Below are 21,930 nucleotides of genomic sequence, written 5' to 3'. Positions count from 1 at the left end.
GGTTAGATGAAGCATAATTCCTTTTTAGTAAAGAGCTAATGAGATTCTGCCTAGCATGTATTTTATTGGTAATACATGATTGATTATTAATACTTTGAGATATTGGTAAGATAGCCTACCCCCTCTACTCACTATGAAATTTATAGTTTAATGCCTATGTTGGTATCATGATCTCGTAGGGATTTAAGCATGATTTTAATATATTAAGTATATATTTAGTCACTGCCTTAGATTGATATTATTGATGAAATATGATCTATAATCCATTTAAGTGAGATTGGTTGATGGTTTATGTCCTTCTACATTCTAGCAGGTTAATGATATGTTGTACTAGTTTGTAGCATGGCCTTGTAGTAGTTTATGCATGAATTTGTATATGATTAGTTTAGCTATTGCCCTATACTTGAATTATTGATTAAAGAGTAGTAATGGTCAATGATGACTAAAGGCTAAAGGATTGGTAAGAATTGATCTACTCTTCTACTCCTCTACTTCACTTATAACACTGTAGTTGATGAAGCCTTGTATGGCACTGTGTGGTATGGTCCACTTATGGTGGAGGTGTTTACTTTTATTGTCATTATATATGTTTTTATTATTACCTTGAAAGCAAAAGTGATGAATATATGAATATGTGGTTATGATGATCACACTATGTGAAGCTTATGCCTACTCTCCTATTGTAATTGTGATTTAGGTTGTATGACTTTTGTATAAGCATGTGTATATCTATGTTAGGGAAAAGTATAGGTGCTGCCATTGATGAGTTAAAATGTTTAACAACCCCTTAATTATGTACCCCTATGTGAATGCATGAATAGTAAAAGTTAGGAGTCTTAAGTGTAATATGAAGTTGACTCGTCTCCTATTCTATTATGTGTCGTGTGGTCTATGCTTGAAAGTGTATTATGGTCTAAGAGGGTGGCTGCCTCAACGAGTTGTTGATATCCATTATGTGATCATGTTGACCAATGTACATACACATTCACATTTCATGCATGCTTACAAGTAGTATAGGTCATGGTGTCTAAATGAAAGATAGTTCTCATATTCACTAGTGTCTACTACTATGCATGTAAAGTATATGTATGTGAAGTATAACATGATGAAATATGATTGTGCATAGTTTCTTGGAGGGTTGATATGAATGAATTTCTCATATAGTTACACCTATAGACTTATGTATGAATATATGAACATGTGTGACATTATGTTACGTGAAAGGTTTGCTCACGTATAAGTACACACACATGAATGATGTTCTAGTAAATAAAGGGTACTTGAGAGTGTGCCCAAGATTACTCTAAGACTATATAGGGGCTTGAATATGCTATAAACATATGAGGAATGAATATCCTAAGCCTATGTTTTATGAAAAATGTAATAAAGGCTTTTCAATAAAGGGAACTTAGCTTAGCACCGAGTGAACTTGACAATGGGAGGTGTTGACTTCCCTTGGAGAAAGATTCAACATTTGTTCCTTTGAGAGTGTTGACTTCCCTTAGAGGAATACTCACCTATGGATCCACATGAGATGGTGACTTCCCTTTGAGAAAGGTTCACCCATGTTTTTCTCATGAGAGGAGGCCTTTATTGCCAAATGGCATGAAGAGGGATCATACCTATCTCTTAGTTCCATAAACTATGCTTGCCACATAGGATCTAGCAAGTGAATTCACTTAATATGCTAGGATATATGTTAATGTTCTACCTTGGCTAGGTGAGGACACCTTCCATTGTTGTAAGGCTCTACAACACCAAATTTCATGTTTAGCACCCATGGTCTTAGTGTCGGTTAAGGCTATAATTTCCCTAAAGTAAAATGTACAATGGAAGTAAATGACTAGGATCCTAACTAAGATGACTTAAGGGAGGTTATTTAGGATAGGTGGAAGTAATGAACCCATCTAGACATTTCACAAGTATCTCCTTAGGAAGTCCTAGAGAGGTAATCTAATGTGTATGATTATGCCTATGTCCATATGCATGACGTTGTAGTATTGGTCTACTTGTTGTGATGAAATGCATGTTATGAGCCTATATGAAGTGGTCTTGATTATATGCATAATGTTGGTCATAATGACTATATGATGAAGGTCTTGCCTAGCTTGGATGAAGTTACCTTTACTTGTTATGTTGATGTATGAAGTGTTAAGGTTTATGGTCTCATGAAGAGTTAACTAAGTATGTGTGAGGTTATGGGGCTTCACATGTACATTGCACTAGTACACTAAGATTGGGGTCATGAACAAGGTCTTATAATGATGTATTTGAGAAGAAGTAAATCTATGTGCAAATTGATGTAGCAAACTGTAAAGCCAATGGAGCCTTGATCTAAATGTGTCTTTATATATTATGCCTATATGAGGATATCTGATGACTCGTGTAGGTTGTATATATGTTTTACTTGTGGCCTTAAGGTGATGAATTGCACCAAGTATCACTAGGGGATCACTTAGGAGGTTAATGACTAAAAGAAAAGATAGTTCACTATAAAGAAGGAAAAGAACTCACTGTAATGTGACTTGAAAATGTCATAAATTCTATATGTGATTTTTTATGATGTTTGACCTTTGAATATGTCTATATGAAGTATGTGAATTATATAAATGCTATTGTATAAAGGTTTTATAAATATTTACTCAAAAGGGGCATGATGTATGATTTCAAGAAAATGTCCCTTTTAAATGCATATTTTTGCATGGTTGTCATACTTACTGCATTCTTGTACTAATCCCATTCTTCTCTACTTTTTATACAAAGTGTAGGTTATGGAGTCTTAAAGTATGTTTTAAATGGTTGAGATCTTGATAGATGATTTTCAAGCTCAAGGAAAGGAGTCCTTAAGTTCCAAGGATTTCCTACTCATGTCTTACAGTAAAATGTTTAAATGTTGTATAGTTATGTATATGTTTTAAGGGTTGTGTCCCTAATGTACTCTAAAGGTGTTGAGTCTAAGATGGCAAAGAGATATATGAAGTAATGTTCTAGCATATGATGTGCTAAGAAAGTTTTAAATTTTCGGCTAAATTTACTATGACAATGCGATGAATAATAACTATGGGCTTGTATAAGACCTCCGAGAGGTTGAGTACGCCATGTTACTTCTAGGGGGTGCTCCCCGGATGTTACAGTATGTTCCTAACATTGGATAATTACTACACATGACATTTATTTAGGAAGATCACCTATGAACCTTCAATTTTACCTCTCACGGCATAAATGCACAAATTATCACAATCATGAAATAAATTACGGCTTACCATAAAAATCAAATGAATTCGTCATAATATCACAATTCAGTGCTAATACAATCATGATTAGGTATTAGCCAATAGTTTGGAATCATACCTAAACCCTACCAACAATGCAAGAACAAAACCCTAGCTAATTACGTTTTTGACTTTAGAATTGGGGGAAAACTAAGAGGGATCCATGGGTGGAAGAACCCATATATGAAAATCTAAACATACATTGATTCAAAAACCTAAGGAAAATTTGCTTCAACAGAGAGAAATCAACCTAGGTTGCTGCCCCAACTTCCCTTCTTCTTCTTCACTTCTAGAGAGAGAATTTGGGTTCTTAGATGAATGAGTTAATGACTTAGTTTTACGGTCTTATTAAGATTATATAGGTGGTTACATAATTAACTAATTGACATCTATTAACCCCTAATTAATTAATGACTTCACCCCCAAACCCCTAACTAAACACTAAATGCTTAAAACTGTCTTGACCTGTGGCCCACCCATCCACGGACCGTGGATGGGTATACTGCCCGTATTTGAAAGTCTTAGGTAGGGTTCAGAGGCTCAACATTGCAGGAATTGACCCACCACCCCAATCTACGGGGCGTGAATCCACCTACTGGCCATAAGTGGCCAAGCGTAGGTGACCTACAATTTGGCAGTTTTGGGGCTGCTTTGAGGTCCTCCTCAAGGACCTCTCAGGTGGTTGTACCTTGACGCTTTAACCGTTAAACCTCAATTATAAGTATAGAAATCATTTTTACGACTTTTAAACCTCATACATACTTTAAAAATCTTACGAAAAGCTATAGAACTCACTAGTTCAACTTACTAATTTTCGGGGCATAACAAACTAGGATCAGTTGCCACATTATGACATTAACATGGGATCAGTTTTCACATTTTAGAATAAACATTGGATCGGGTACCACGTACCATACTAACAATTTGGGTTTGCGTTCCAGGAGAGGACTTGTCATATATGTGTAATTGCTCATATATCTGGAAATGTGGAACTGGACATGTTTTTCTGAAATGATTGGTGGATTGTACATTATGTTCTTATATTTAGGGATTGCGATGTTGTAAGTTATCAGAGGTACATAATTATGTAATGAATTGTGAATGGTAAAGTCTCAAGTCGTGTTGTAGTATGGTAAAATGGGAACTAAGGGTCCCAGTGCTATATTTGCTATTTAGAACGTGGTCATGGGTAATATTGTTGAGGTTAGGGTATGGTAATACAAACTGATAGTAAGCCTTTATAGGTGTAAATTGGGGTTATAAGTTGACTAGAGATGGGAAAACGCAAGGGTGTGTCGTGAGTGTTTGGCAGGTTGGTAGTAGTATCTTTGCAACTTACTTAAGGGATTAATTGATTAGGTGTAATCACAAAACGAAGTAAGTGAGGGGTTAGAGGCTCGTGAACTATTAGGATATTAATATTCGGAAGGGTAAGGCCAATCAAAATATAAAGGTGAAGGAGCGATTAGTCTTATTTCATGTTTTGCTAGTTGATTTATTATAGTACGCGGTGAGTATTCGGGTTGACTGATGATGTCTACCAGTACATGTGGTTGTATTGATACTACTCTTGTTATGACTTTTGGGTATAGTCTGGTTACAGGATCAGTGATGTTTCATAGATGAAGACGAAGGAAAATCTCAGGCAACTTCTATTTTTCCTTCCGCATGATGGAAGCTGTGTATTTTCATTAATATGTCTTACTTTTTACTCTTAGTAGCTCTTGTACACATACTTGAGGATGTAAATTACTTTACAAGTTTTAACCTTGAGTCATTTTAATCTCTTGTTTTCATAAAAATATTATATGAATTTCCTTTATTTGACATTTTTCTTAATTTTCCACAGGATTTTAACTATTGGAATATCGAGGGTTCTCCTATCTAGGTTATAGCGCACGTTCCCACACGACCTGGTGTGTTGGGTCGTGACAATCCTCATCTATTTCCATGTGTTCCTATTATAGCTTGGGGTATTTAGTTTCTCATGATTTAATATTTTGGTTTTATGTGTCTTAGATATTTTCATGTTTCCTCACTGATGCATATTCATGAAAAGCTTAAACTTTTAGAAAATAAGTGAATTTGATGAATTTCTCCGTGTTTATGTGCATTTGAGTATGAGTTGCATGAAAAGCTTAAATTTTGAGAAAATGAGAAGACACTTTGGATATGATTTAGCTTGGAGTTGATTTTCTTCCTTGGATATGTACATTTATGTGATTGCATCCATGTTGACTGTTAGATCTCCTTCTACCCTTCTTATGATGTCATGAGTTTCATTCGAGGATGAATATTCACAAGAGGGAGATATTGTGATATCTCGAATTTGATTGAAGGCGTGACCTACGGCTCCCACCGACGGTTGGTGAGAGTATTTAAGAACTGTATGTGGCATCCGCAGGTGAGAAGAAAAATAAAGTGACTTTTTTTTGGATATCTCTTTGGACTTACTGTAACCATGTATAGTTCGTATGTAGACCTACAAATCGTACATAGGACCCATCGTTTGGAGGTCAAAATTCAAGTTCTTGAACCCCACACACGGTCGACCAGGATGATCCGTAATAGGACGTATGAATCATAGGTCCAAATCGTAGGTGAAGGTTCAAACAATTTTATTTTTATGACTTTTAGATATTATACTAATTGTTTTAATACAATACACTATCGTTCTTACCCTATACCCTAGGTCTTATATAAAAAAAAATTTAACCCCCAAATTTCCAATTGAACTCATTCTCCTAAATTCTCAAAAGTTGGTCAAAGTTCTTCCCTAATATTTCTCTCTCTAAAGCTTGAAGAGGAAGTCTGGAGTTTCAAGATCAAGTCTCCAATTCACTACTGATCGTGGGTTTTTGACATCAAGGTATAATAGTATTCACCTATGAAGTTCTTTCCTCCATAGGATTCCTAAATTCTCCAATTTTACAAGTTAGAACTCTCCAATTGAAGATAGAGTTTTCTTCCATCTCACGGGTTCCTTTCAATTATGATCCAATTAATTATTTTATGTCTTTTATGCACGAAATTGGGTTGTTGCATGTTTTTAAGTCGAATTCACTTGAACCCATGAGTGATCTATGATTTCTAGATTTTTGTCATATTATAAAACTTTTGAATTTATGAAGATATGCATGTTTCTTTATGAAATTGATTTAAGGTTGCTTTGAGATGTAATCATCATTTTTTGTTATTAAATGATTTCTCACATACTACTCTAAACGATTGTGAAAGGATTTGTTCACATAAAGAATTCGTAAGGTCGAAAGATTTTCTCACCTAAGATGAATTGAGATTAAAGAGCTATTCTAATGAATTTTAGCTTGGATTGGATACTTGATTGTACTTTTTCATGGGTGATTAAAAGAATAAGATTAATGACTATTCTGTGGGATTTATGCTTAGCACCGAGAGGATATCAATATGGAATCTCTATTGTAGTTGACGTTGAGTTTCTAGCAGCGATCTCTGTATCCCATAACTATGTGCCACCATAGTTTGATCTTGTATAAACATTATATAGTGGATCCACCTAAGCTAGAAGTTTATGGTTCTTACCTTGGCAAGTAAGGACATCTCTTCTCGATGTGGGATTGTTACCGGATCCCATGTTATAGTTTACATTCTTAATGTCGCCAAAGGAAAACTTCCCACAATAATGAACTAAACTTACTTCTATAAGTATCTAAAATATGTTTTAAAGATGTTTAGGTTGGATTGAATATGATTCCAAATTACGTCTTCTAACATATTATTTTATGATTTAGCTTTGTCACTGCATGTTATATAAAGTTTCTTCTAGCAAGATTACATAAATCCTATACATTGCTATCATACTTAGTACATTTCATGTTCTAATACATACTTATGCCTAAATTTTTTCACTAATGTAGGTTCTGACACTTCAATTTCATACACTCGTGGCTAGTGATCGCATATAGAGATTGAATATTGGTGAGTCCTCATGTTCCAAGGACTGAGACTATTTTATTGCTTTTATATACTTTTATTTCAAATTGTGTATGTGATGTATGAGTTACGTCTCAATCACTTCCTTATGATGTAATTGATGGGGCTGAGAATTACGTTAGACTTTCCTTTTTTTTTTATCAAACTCTTTACGTATTAAAAATGTCTTTTGAACTCTTTAAATTCTTGTATCTTGTATGATGTATGCTAAGTGACTGGTTTAGGGGCTTTCGGGGTCCTCTACGCCATGCTACGAGTAGGATGTACTTTGGGCCGTGATAACAATATAATATAATTCAATAAATTTCAAACATCATTATATGTATGAAATACATATCGACTAAACTTAATGTTATGTATCAATCACCACAAAAAAAAAGATTTTGAGAACAATTATATATAAAAAAAAGTATCTTTTATAAAATATAATATTTTTCAATGAGTATAAGATACATATATAGTAATGTATCATGCACAATTTTATCAGCGTGATAGATAAATACTAGTTTATACTATATTATTTGATACATAAAATCTATCACACATTAATTCATCAATCTCAAATCAAACAACTTATGGACACAATTACTTGTTTAATATATCCTTTAAGAAAAAAAAACTTGTCAATTTAAACGAAATTCATAAACAACAATGTATCGTGCACTAATTATTTAGACTTGATATGCAAATTTAAATTTATACGAAATGTATCTTATACATAGCAACTATCACCCATGTATTCATCTCAAACATAACATCTTATGAGCAACAATTACTTATTTAAAATATCTAGTATAAATACAATACATACCAATTCAAACAAGATACATATTATAAAATGTATGGATCCATCAAAGCTATATATCTCTTCAACCTTTTTGTCATTTGTATCAATGCATAGCAGATACAATGAAAAATCAGGCTCTAGTTTCTTCACCTCAACGATGTATCAGATCTACATATTTTTTTCTCAACTCGACAATCTCTAATTAAGTTGCATTGACTGATTTGAGATTCATAAAATCAATATTTTGACGAACAACAATTCTTTCACTTTTTTATCGTTCATACCTCACCTCACTTTTCAAGATTTCGAAATGCCTCAATAAGATTGACAGGTTCATGTTGTATCAGTACAATTTGTCGACAAGTTTGAAAGGTTCTTTGATGTACATGGAGAAGAAATTTGAATTTGAATATGTGATCCTATTAGGATTTACGATTGACTAATTGAAAAGTAAGAAGAAATATGTACACGTAATTTATGAGATCTTAATTCAGTTTTTCGTTCCCCAATTTTTTTAGCATAATAACTTGATACATTATGTATCAGCACTAATGTATCCAACCTATTAGTTATGTATGCGAATGTTGTAAAAATTAAGAAATTATTGTAAACCCTTACATGATGTGATTCTTAAAGTTTTTACTTAAATAATGTATAACGATGATATCTTTATTTAAGAATTCTCATTTGACTTCAACATTACTTATATGAATTAAATGATAAAAACAATGATTTTTTTGTTTTGTATCTTCTAACAAAAATAAATCACAATATTGATATGTTTTTCATATTACTAGGAGGATTACACAAAAATCATAAACTAATATGTATTGAGCAATAACTTATTGTAAATATTTCTTTCTTGACCTGTTTCATTTAAGCAAATTGACTGGTACTTCAACATGATAAGAGATCACAAGACCCAATAACAAAGTCGATGTAAATAAAAAATATACTATAAAAAACTTTTTTTTCTTTTGGTTCATCCACATAGTATCATAAGCTTTTAGATAATTAATCTGAACTCGAAAAGAGACTAATTTATTCCTCACTAATAAATTTTTTTTATGATTTGGCCATCTCGATAACGAAGTGAATATATTTACATGTATGTATAGTATATATCTATTAATATAAAGTATATACAATTAATACATTGTGTACATATTTTGTTAATAAGATGGCCCAAAAAGAGTTTTCTCAGAAAGAAAATGGTGTAAATTAGGTATATAGCATTTTTATATTAATATTCTCAAGATATGACATTAGAGTTTGTATTTCAACATATAACGTTTAATATATCAAGTTATAGCATATTATTAAAAAATAAAAAGTTGATTTTAAATAATTTAAAACATTTGTTTTTTAAAAAAAAAATGAAGAAAAAATCGGACAAAATTTTTAAATGGAAAATGGCATCTTTTATTATTTAAATTAAATACAATTATTAAATGTGTTAATTGATTAGAACATATTAAGAAAATTTAAGAAAATCAGATTAATTAGTTACCTTAAAACTCTCATTTAGTAGAAATCAAATTAAATTTTGATTTAATTACTTAAAAAGCTCTAACAAATTGAAATTTACGTAAAAGTTGTATTTTTTTCTAGTGTTCACGATTCTCTCAGTATTGCAGCAGATATTATTTCATTTTTTTAGTAATTGAAGAAATTTTGCCTTTGAAAAAATGTGATTTGTTGTGATGGACGACATTGTATCAATATTAATTAAACATGGTGGAAGATGGAATTCATCAAGTTAGTTTTTATTATAATTTGTTGATTTTTTTTTGTTATTTTAGGATCTGAAATATAGATTATTGTGTGTTTTTGGATGAAATAGTGTTTTGGTATAACCCATATTTGAAAAAAGCACGTAACAATATATGAGTTTGAGTTTTAATAAAATGGAAGATTTGGGTAATACGCGATTTATGAAAAAAATAGAAAAAATGAAATTGATCGTACAATGTTTTTAGTAACTAGTCAAGAAATAAGTATTTATAATGTTGTGGATTTGAAGTGTGAAATTTGTATTAATCGTGTATGAAATTTATATTATTCTGTTTGTATGATTTTTTGTTTTGATGAGAATGGTGTTGTTTGTTTGTTTGGATGATGGAATGATGTTTTTTTAAAGTATGAATTATGTTGTGGATAGCAATTTCTGTATGTTACATGATGTAAATTTTTTAAAATAATTGTGTATGAGTTGTATGTGAATTATCTATCATTTTCGAAATTTAGTGTAATTTGAATAGATGTTTCTGTTTGGCAAAGAAAGGTAAATGTTGATTTAATTGTGTATGAATTTTGTATGAAATTTGTATTTTTTTTAGTTAGTATGTTATGAAAAGAAATATGTATATATTTGGCATGTGATGATGAAAGTTATAATAATTGTGTATGAAATGAGTATGATTTTTTTTTTGTATGAACAATCTTTTAAAATTAATTTCGTTATGTTATGTTGAAATGTATATTAAGTGTGTATAAATTAGTTTGCAGTTAATATGCATTACGTTGTACTAAATATTATTTTAATGTGGTGAAACAGGTAAATATATCGATTTTCATATGGAGGGCATCATATATGATGTGTCCACTCTGTATAGTGGTCTAGTTAGTGCGATAATATCGCAACTTAATATAGATGTTAATATAAGTGCTATTGAGATAAAATATATTGTTAGCTATATGTGTCCACCTTTTAATATTCACAATGATGTTGGAGTAAGGATTTATCTATATCAAAAGAAAGTGAATGTGGATTTCTTTACAAAATATCCATTGTGCATCTCTTTGACAGATTGTGAGATGTATAATCAAGATCCTGGAGTTATTATTGATAGAATACATTCTGAAGTTAGTTTAACATAGAGTAACATTTATTTATACTCCAACAATTCTATCCATTTGATGGGAGTTAATTTAGATGGAGTTGTCGATGAGAATAGTGAAGGAGATAATGATGTAATAAGTGACCATTCCAACCTATTTGTAGCTGAGAATTAGATTTACAATAATAGGGAAACACTTAAGGAGGTGATGATGCACGTTGGACTTGTCAAAAAATTCAGTTTTCGTGTAGCACGTTGTAATGCATCTCAGTAAGTACACATCATTGTTTTAAGTTCTTTTTTTATTTGATTTGTTTTGCTGTATAAAATTTAAATGTATATTTTCTTATATGTGAAACGGTTATCACCTGACTTGTCTTTCTGATACTTGTTCTTGGATGATGAGAGCATCTAGTTTGAATAAATCAAATTTATTCAAAGTTAGGAAGTATAATGCTGAACACACTTATTCTGTTCGAGATAGAGTGTATTCAAGACGTCAGGGGATAAATGACGTTGTAGTTGTCTTAATAATGGAGAAGTATATTAATCCATCTACTGTATACACTCCAAAGGATATAGCTGATGATATACTGAAATTGCATGGTCTTTCGCTAACACACATACAGGAGAGGAGGGCTAAAGAAAAAGCAATAACATTGGTGCGTGGAGATCCGTCCGAATCATATGCCAAATTACCAGGTAATTTCAATGTAAAGTATGAATTTAAAGTTTTTTTAATGGTAAAAATTAAAAAAAAAAAAGAAGAAGACCATACAGTGTGTTTTCATAATGAATTGAATTTGTTTAGTTTCCTTTATGTATCAATTATGTATCCTTTATGTGTGTTATTATAATTAAATAGGTATAAAAGTATGTATCATTTATGTATCAATTAAGTCTTTCTATGTATCCATTAAGTTATATATATGATATTTTAAGCTGTCAATTATATAATTGTAAAGATTTTAGGTTATTTATACATATTGGAGCAAACATATCCTGGATCGGTTTTGAAAATAGTAAGAAAAGAATGTGATAAATTCTTATACGCATTTGTTGCATTAGAAACTTGTATTAGAGGCTGGGAGTATTGTAGGCTTATTGTAGTTGTCGGGATTAAAATGTTCATATGGTGGTACAATGTTAACTGCCAGCACGATGAATTCAGGAGGCATATTTTGATCCCATTTAATTTTACGCTTATATAATATAATAAAATATGATATAAATTATGTTTCTAATTTGTGTGATATTTTTTTTAAAAAATGGATCATGTCATATACTTCCATTAGCGTATGCGATAGTGGATTTCGAAAACGACCCTTCATGAACTTGGTTCTTTGAACAGTTTAAGAAAACGTATGGAGTTAGATAAAACATGTGTTTTATGTCGGATCGAAATGAGAGCATATTGAAAGGGACTGCTCTGAATCCGGACATTATGCCTGCATATGATACTTATCATGCAACGTGTTGAAGAATTTCAATAGAAATACTGAAGATTTGAAGGTTTTAGTTTTTACACTAGCAAAGACTTATACAAAACAACAGTTTGAGACTATTATGAGAAGAATAGACCAGATAGATCCGCGAATACGACTTTACTTATTTGACATTGATTATAAGAAATGGTCAAGAGCTTACTCAAATTGTAAGTGCACATGGACCATGACTTCAAACAACGCCGAGTCTTTGAATAATGTTAACAGGTTAGCAAGGAGGTTTCCGGTAATTTCATTTTTTTTTTAATTTATGAGGGTAACAATTCAAAGATGGATTCACAAGCACAATAAGGAGGCTGATAAAACAACATCTAAGCTGACAAAAAAATATGATCTTTATCTACAAAAAAGTATTTCTTTGTCTTGCAATATGAGGGTATGTTTTTTACTCTATTTAATAGTAAATAATTGTATTTTTGCTTTCCAATATTTAGTGGCATGTATATTAACAATATAACATTGAAACTTTTAATTAGGTGATACCTTCAACTGTTGATATGCATGTTGTAGCGGAAGGATCAAAGTACATAGTAAACTTGAACACAAAGTTGTGTAATTTCGGGAGATTTCAACATTATGAGATACCATGTGGTCATGTAATTGCAGTTCTTTGATAAGAAGCATATGTCATTCCAGTTGAACCTATACCACGTGAGAGTACATTGGATATACCAAATTATATTTCAGAGCATAAATTGATGTCACCCGATCCAAAAAGATCAGCGGAAAGACCAAAACTAGAACGCTGGAAGGGGTTTGCTGATATGAAATTCAAAAGATCAAAAATCACATGCAGTAAATGTCATCAAGTTGGACACAATAGAAAGACATGTTCAAATTATCCTGTGCAAAAAAAAATGATTTCTTATTGTTACACTTTTTATGTTGTTTTGACTGTTAGACACAAGTTTTGTTTTATGGAGTGCATTTGCTATCATTGAAATTGATAAATTTTGGTTTCGTAAAAATTTTCCAAATATAAATAACATTGAAGAACAATTTTTTCGAATGTGAAACATTGTATATCATTATTGTTCAAATTCCATACATAGTATTTAGTGCATGCGAAATTTATATTAGTTAGATCAACTATTATGTAGTTAAAATTAATCCCCATTAAAAAACTATTCATATAAAATTCATACAAATTTCATAAAGTATTAAAATTCAGTAAATCATACATTTATTCGTTTCTCTTCCATATATTTCAAAGTAAAATATGGCATACGTAATTCATACAATGTTCATACATAAGAATAAATTATTTTTAACATATTTTGGTACATTAATGTATTGTTAAACTAGTTCATACAAAATTAAAATATATTTCATATAAAATTATACATGGTTTATACATATTTATACAAAAGTTAATACATATATAATTCATACAAGGTTCGTACGTAAGGATAATTTTTTTTGTAACATATTTTACATTAATGTAATGTTAAATTATTTCATACAAAGTTAAAATATATTTCATACACTATGCATACATAGATGATACTATTTTTTACAATGATTAATATATGACATACGTAATTCATGCAAAGTTCATACATAATGATAAATAATTCATACAAAGTTCATACATAATGATAAATTATTTTTAACATATTTTGGTACATTCATTTATTTTGAACTAGTTCATACAGAGTTAAAATATATTTCATCCAATATGCACACATATTTATGTGTATCAAAAATATATATTTATGTGGTTTTGTGTATAGATGTAGTAATCAGTTCGTTCAAAATAAGGGGTAACATTGACAATTTGTATAAAACAATCTGTATTTCATATTAAGAAGAAAAACTGAAAATAACATAAATAGTTCAATAGTTAAAAAAATATATCATTCAAAATAATGCAAAGGGTGGAATGACCTTTTTCAACTTTCTATTACGTGGTCTTGGAGTAGGATAATTGGTGGTGTCCATAACTTGTTCTTTTGGCGTGCGAGGTCCACCATACTTGCTAGCAATTGTACCCGTAACTTCATTATTACTTATTGCGCTCTCTTCATTCTTTGATTCTACATAATGCCAAAGTAATGTGGCATACCTCTGACGATTATATGTTGAATTGATACCAATATCAGACACATCAATAACACCATTGTTGATATATTCAGCAAAAAGAGGTGTATAGACCACAATCAATGTAAATAATTTGAAATTAGAAAAAAATTATAATAACTATATAATGATGTCATTTTAGATGAAATAAAATAGAGTATAGTAACTATACATACTTGGATCTGTCTTCTTGTTGAGGAACATCTGTCACATGCTTGATATCAAGAGGTTCGGATTGAGTCTTGTGTTGATATTCAGGGAGATTTTTCGCATACAGATCAAGCTTTTTGCCATAAAATTTGTGCTCGCCAGAAATAATGGTATCATGGTTGCAAGTTTATCAACAACTCCTTTCACTTTCTTGTTGTGAACAGATCCTCCACTCATCGAATCGTATACATGTTGACATCTAAATTTGATTCGAAATACAACAAGCAACCAATGGAATTTCTCGCTGACATTGACAGGGATAATTACTTCATCAATCTTATCCCAAGCAATGTTAACAAGCAGCTTAAATTCTCTAATGCACTGTCCAACATCGTGGTCGGGGGCAATGCATCTCATGTTGCAATCTGAGTGTCTCTATTATTTCTCAATGTTATCAATTCACGTCATAAACCAACAGTCAACAGTGTTGTATGAAGTTAATGTTTGGGAGTATTTTGCCTTCTTGCAAAGATAATACATAATTGTATTAATATGCTGTTACAAAAAAAAACATAAATAAAACACATCGATACTTCATACACAAATTATATATAAAATGTATATACATGTTTCATAACCAATTCATACACAAATCATACGAATATAAATTATATACATGTTTCATAACTAAATCAATATATACTTCAATGCATACACAGATCATATTATATTAATAATTTATATGTATAGAACATTTTACTGAAATATATATATTAATAGTTCAATACATACATCAATGCATACACAATTCCTACTATATTAAATTAAGACAATACATACTTCAATTAACATGTATTCAGACAAAAACTAACTTACAGTATAAAATTTATTCAAGTGTTATAAAATAATCATTCAATATTGATTCAAATTATATCTTTACTCGTCCTCCCAAAGTCTGCACAGTTGACTCATTATATTGAAAAAAAATTCTGCGATTTTGACAACGCCAAAGTCCATTTGAGGATGAAATGTATTTTTAACCTTTGAATAAGCTGCTTTCATTTGAATATTGCAAAAAAGATTGTATAAATTTTGAAATTGTGAATTTAAATAAAGTAAATTTATTAATAGACATTTATACCTGTCACGTTTGTTTGAAACATTTTTGATAATCCATTGGTTGAACTCCTCGATGATGTCATCTGGAACATCAAACCCATTATGACTTTGGAATGGATGTTTGATTTGAAAGAAAATATATACTCTCTTTGAACTGCTTTCGCCTTCCGACAGTCGAATATAAGGAGAAGATTCGTGTTTGCCGGGATTCTTATGTCTTGGTTGCACGTTTGGAGTTGTGGTAGCATTTAGAATTGGATCAAGTTCAATAATATGTGTCATACTAAAATCAAGATAATCATCCAATGTTGGTGGTTTTGAAGTTGATGATCCAGGTACGTCAGCGTTGAAAAATCCACCAATTGACTTTTGAGCTTCATCTACATAAGATAAAAATCGTTATGTAAAAATAAATTTTTAAATTGAAATACATTTCATAATAACGTTTATATCATACCATTAGTGTTTGAAATGTGGATGTGTTCATCCATTGAAACAGACGGCATATTCGTTGGATCTTTAGTAGATTGTGCAACATTGTGAGTGGCGTCGTCCTGATATTAGTTTTCAGAATGTCAATATATTCTGATTTTTTTGTATGAATTAAATTAACAAAATTCATACATGTATGAAAAACGTGATGTCATACATTTCTATAATACTTTTATACATTGTTCATATATATATAAAAAAATCACTTTCATACACAATTGATACCACAATATACATTGTTTATATATATATATATATATATATATATACACACACACACACACACATTAGGCAAATTACCCGTACTTCGCACGGAATTGAAATATTTTATTAGGCTTACATATTATCATTAGGTAATATTTGTATTTTTGATTCATAATTGGCAAAAACATTTCATCGTAAGGCAAAGTGTTTCTCTGAAATCTTAAAGTGCTATATTTTTTTTAAAAAAAATCGTCAGACAAAAATTAGGGTCATAGATAAACTTTAAGTATTAGTAAGAAGTCTAAGAAAATCTCTTCGAAATAGTTGGTAAGATGTTATGAAAAATTATAAATTCTAAGAAGTCATAAAGAACAACATTAGAAGTAAAAAAAGAAACCAGAAAATATTAAAAAATAACACTCCCAAGTAAAGTGGAACACCACGTCCATACAAGATCATAATTAATTAAATTCAAATGGATGATCTTGAACTCCTTTTATATGAACCTCAATCAATATCTTTTTTATTATTGTATAGCATATCAAGTATATGCTAAAAATGACCCTAAAATTGTTATTATCATAAATATTTTTTGGCAGTGTCTCAAAATACTCATTACTATTTTTAAGGTTTCATATCACCGGCCTCAATTTATTTGAATCAAAATATAGTTATTGTTATAGTTATAGTATGTAGTTACAAAAAATTAATGCAATTATCAACCAATTAGTAGGTGACATCTGAATGTTCTCAATGGGATATACTAAACAAAATTTTTGACACATAACATATTATAATCTCACAACATAGTTTTGTGAGAACTTGAACACACAAATATCCAAAAATAATAATAAAGACGGCCTCACTTTCCTAACAATCAAGGAGAAAAATGCATGTGCTTAATATATTTTTCAAAAAGATAGTCTTTCGGGCAGTATCCAAGTTTACAGTTCACAAATTTAATTGAAAGAAGTCAGAAAGAGTTATTACTTCGTAATCAAAAATTAAAAAAGATTATCAAAAGAATCTGTTATAACTACAATAAATGATCTTTAATGATAATTAATTCACATGCAATTGGTACTCTGTATAACTGTCCCTAAAGTCTATAACAACATTGAATTCAATGATAATTAATTAATGTCGTTAAAGGTTGTAGCACTTTTTGTGAATGTGCATATTTATTGCCGATAAATAAATATTTATATTGTAGTGTATTTTGGACATTTGTTAGTTTCACAAAAACTTGATCTCTTATTATGGTAAAAATAGAAGAGAAAAAGAAGTTGGACAAATTAGTTAAAGATGTGGAAAAATTTTCTCTATACAAATATTCTAGCAATAGTACAATGACATACAAAATGTTTGTATCTAAGAAAAAACAATCAAAATAATCTAATTGTGGCAAGCAAGAGAACAATCATTTTGGTTCTTTTAACAAACTTTATCGTTAGTTCCGTATTAGTTATTAAATATTTATTGTTGTGTGCTATTAAATATAGATAGCACAACCCACAAAAAAATTTCCCAAAAGTACATGAAGAAACTTTGTAAAAGGGGATAAAAGAGAAGATAAATTTTCAATCATCCTCGGTGAAATTTTTAAGATAATTAAAAAAAAGTCACCAAAATAGCAAAAAAGAAGTTGCAATCGATACATGAATCACTATGATTTATACTAAAAAATTCAGTTTCATGAAATAGGAGGAAGAAAATTTTGAGAAATGAAACACTTTATACGAAGCATAATTAATGTATTTGAATAAAAAAAAACACATACAAATAATAATGAAAGAAATAAAAGATTTGTTTACTTAAGAACCAAATGTATGAATTCAATCATCAACCATTTCAACAGCGTTATCAGTTGTACATTAAGAGGTTCAAGAGTCGTAATGTCGCATTGCAATTGAAATCAATTTGCCTTGTTTATATGAGCTGACACTTTAACATATTTAAAAAAACGTCACTAAAATAGAAAAAAATTACCATAATTAGATGAATAACTATGACTTATAATAAAGATTAAGCTCCATGAAAACTTTCAAGGATGAAACAAACTTCATAAAAACTCAATTAATGTATTTGAATTTGACTACCCTATAGTGGGAAAACCCCCAAACAAATTACAGTATCAAAAATTTCCTCTATTTATATAGAAAACATAGGGCAGTGTGAACAAATATTTATTGTGTCTTATCGGAAAGGACACAACTCTTTGGAAAACTTACAACCCTTCAGAAAGGTCACTACCATTCATAAAAGTCATAATTTTTCATAAAAGACGCAAGTCTTAATAAAAGTCACAACTCTTCAAAAAAGTTAACAACTTTTCATAAAGTCACAACTTTTTATAAAAGTCACAACTTTTCATGAAAGTCATAACTTTTCATGAAAAGGGAAGGCTAGTTTTAAAAATAAATAAAATTTAAAAGAGAATTATTGTTTCTGGTGGCGCCACATAGGCGGCCTAAGGTTCTCTTTATATATATATATATATATATATATATATATATATATATATATACACACACACACACACACACACACACACACACACACACATAAAGACACTTTCATACATAATCAATACAACATCTATACATTATTCATATACATCAAAATCTATACATTATTCATATACATTAAAAAGACACTTTCAGCCAGAATTAATACAACATCTATACATTTCACATATTTATATGAAATTTTTCTATTGTTCATTTAAAAGTCATACACTAATTATAAATGTAAACACAAATGACATAAAATATCAATACATACTATGATCAAACAACATCCATACATATAAGACACATTGATTCATACATGTTGTTGTGCATCTGGTGTTGGTTGACCTCTTGACAATCTAATCTCTTCAATTATCAGCTTAGTCGAGTTAACGATGTAAGTCTTGATGTCAACCATGTGCTTGTCAACCTTATCAATGTATTAAAAAAATATTAAAATAATAAAATAAAATATAGAGTAATTATATTAGTTCATTAAAATGAGATTGAAACTAACATTAACTTTGAGATATTTCAACTCCGCCTTAACCTGTTCATTAAACAGTAATAAGTTTTGATATGTAAAATGTAATATCTAAAAGCTATTTTAATCGTAAATTTTTATTTATACCTCTGCAATTTCAGCTTTCAACTTTACATATTTTTGTTCAAAATCAACGCCGTGTTTTTCTGATGTTCCTTGCTCTTCAGAATCATGGTGACTGGGAGATTGATTTAAAATGGTCTCATCCATGACATTTAACTCTTCTTCAGTAAAAACCATATTTCTGAATTTATGTTGCAGGAAAGAAAAATATGAGAATGTGTAATAATTAATAGTTACTTTACTAACATTCAATAAAAGATTACCTGATTGCCATGTGTTCTGAATATCGTTTTCTTCAAATCATAAAAAAAAATAACGTCATTTGTTGTATTCCAGTTCAGGATATGCGGTGTGCGATCTGAAGCATGGATAACAATTGTGTTATCAAATGGATGACAACACTCGTAAAATCATACTTGCAAGGCTATATGGAACTGGCTGAACTTGAATGACAAAGAATTTTTTTTGCAACTTACGACTGCACGCTTTTTAAGTGTTAATTTTAAAACTCATTCCCCCATGGAAATATGACATACGGGTCCGACTCAACTAAATCAAAATATAATTTGGGAATTGATGGTTTTGAAGGGTCTAAAGCAGTCAGAAATGACGAAATGAAGTACAAAAAATTCCGATTTTTAAAAATTCGTCCTCTCCCCAAAAGTTTTCTAATCTAAATTTGTGATAAAAATTTGACTTTCGGACTTTGTCCATATCCCCAAAATATTCTTGGATAAGTCTATTTGGAATAGACGGATTAGAAATAAAATCAGAAATTGGTCCAGATTTCAGACCGGTTACAACGACAAATTTTTTTAATCCAAAGTGTAACTATGTACTATTTACGTTGATAATGGACATGTCATCTTTGTCATTTTGCAGTTTCAAGAAGACAAATATGGCGCAACAATTGACATTGGATTTTTATGTTATGTAAATCATAAAAAAACCCAAATGGTGTTCCTTGTAAAAATTGTTGGAACCTATCTTGACCGAGGATGGTCAATAGATCAGCGAACACATTCATGTTGATACATGAAGACAAATGTGTTTGTACCTTCTTCTCCTATAAAATTGGTAAAACTAAATTAAGACTTTTAACATAATACATAATTTCATAGAAACAACATTGATACACTGCCATATTAATGGAAAACCAACTCAATTCATACACAAATCATACAAACTAATACATCAACTCATACATAATTCATACAATATCAATACATATTATAATTTTTTAAAAAATTAATCTGTGACTTTTAACCTACAAAATAAAACTCATGCAGTACCAATACATCAAAATCAAACATAAAATATACAGTGATAATACGCATAATAATAGTCAAAATTATACGATACGATTATGAAATTCAAAGTGTTCGTACACAAAATTGAAAATTCAATTCATACACGATTAATACATAACTCATATAATATTCATACATAAAACAATTGTCAACTAAATTAATGAATAAATTCATATACAATACAAAAAAATCAATTCATACATAATTCATACAAATTTCATATAGTATGCCAAATAAAATAAAAAATTAAATTCACTTTCATATAATATTTTAACCAAATTCAAAAATAATCGTTTTACTGACCTTCACAACTTTTTTGTATTTTTTTGTGTGTTATATCTCTGACTCCTTCTTTGATGGCATTCTTGTCGAAAAAGGAGAAGAGTCTGTTGTCCTTAAGTGAAGAAACCTCTCTTCTTTGTTAGAGTTTTCAAATTGAAAAAATGAAGGAAAGAAATGGGTCACTAATATGGGTTAAAAGGGATTTTTTTAAAAGGAAAAGGTCTGATATACCCCTCAACTTTGTCATTTGGAGCTGATATACCCCTCGTTATGAAAGTGGCTCATATATGCCCTTACCGTTATACAAACGGCTCACATATACCCCTGCCGTTACAAAATGACTCACATATACCCTTCACTTAACGGAAGTTAAAAAAATTAGTTTTAAATTTATATTTATTACTTTTAATTTTTAAAAAAATTATTTAGGGGTATATATGATTCTTCTATCAAAATTCAAGGTATATTTTAATTTTTTTAATACATAAATTATTTTTTGACTTCTTTTATTATAATTATTTGAGTTTCTTATTTTTATTTTATTTTTTTCTTTCATTCTTTTTGTTTAAAGAAAAAAAATTTAAACTATTTTTTTTGTCTATATTGTAATTTGATTTTTGTATTCGAAGAAAAAAATTTGGTCATCTACAATAAGTTTTACAAGAATATTATTGAAACATAAATAAATTTGATTATCAAAATAATAATTCTAAATTAGTCATTGAAACAAAAAAAGGTCAAAAAAATATGTTTGACGAGGATTAAAGTTACTCATATGAGATTATATATTGTAGAAAAAAA

This window comes from Solanum pennellii, chromosome 1 (genome assembly GCF_001406875.1).
Source record: "Solanum pennellii chromosome 1, SPENNV200".
In the NCBI taxonomy this organism is placed as follows: Eukaryota; Viridiplantae; Streptophyta; class Magnoliopsida; order Solanales; family Solanaceae; genus Solanum; species Solanum pennellii.
The sequence above is the reverse complement of the archived record's forward strand: the minus strand, read 5'-3'. Positions refer to the sequence as shown.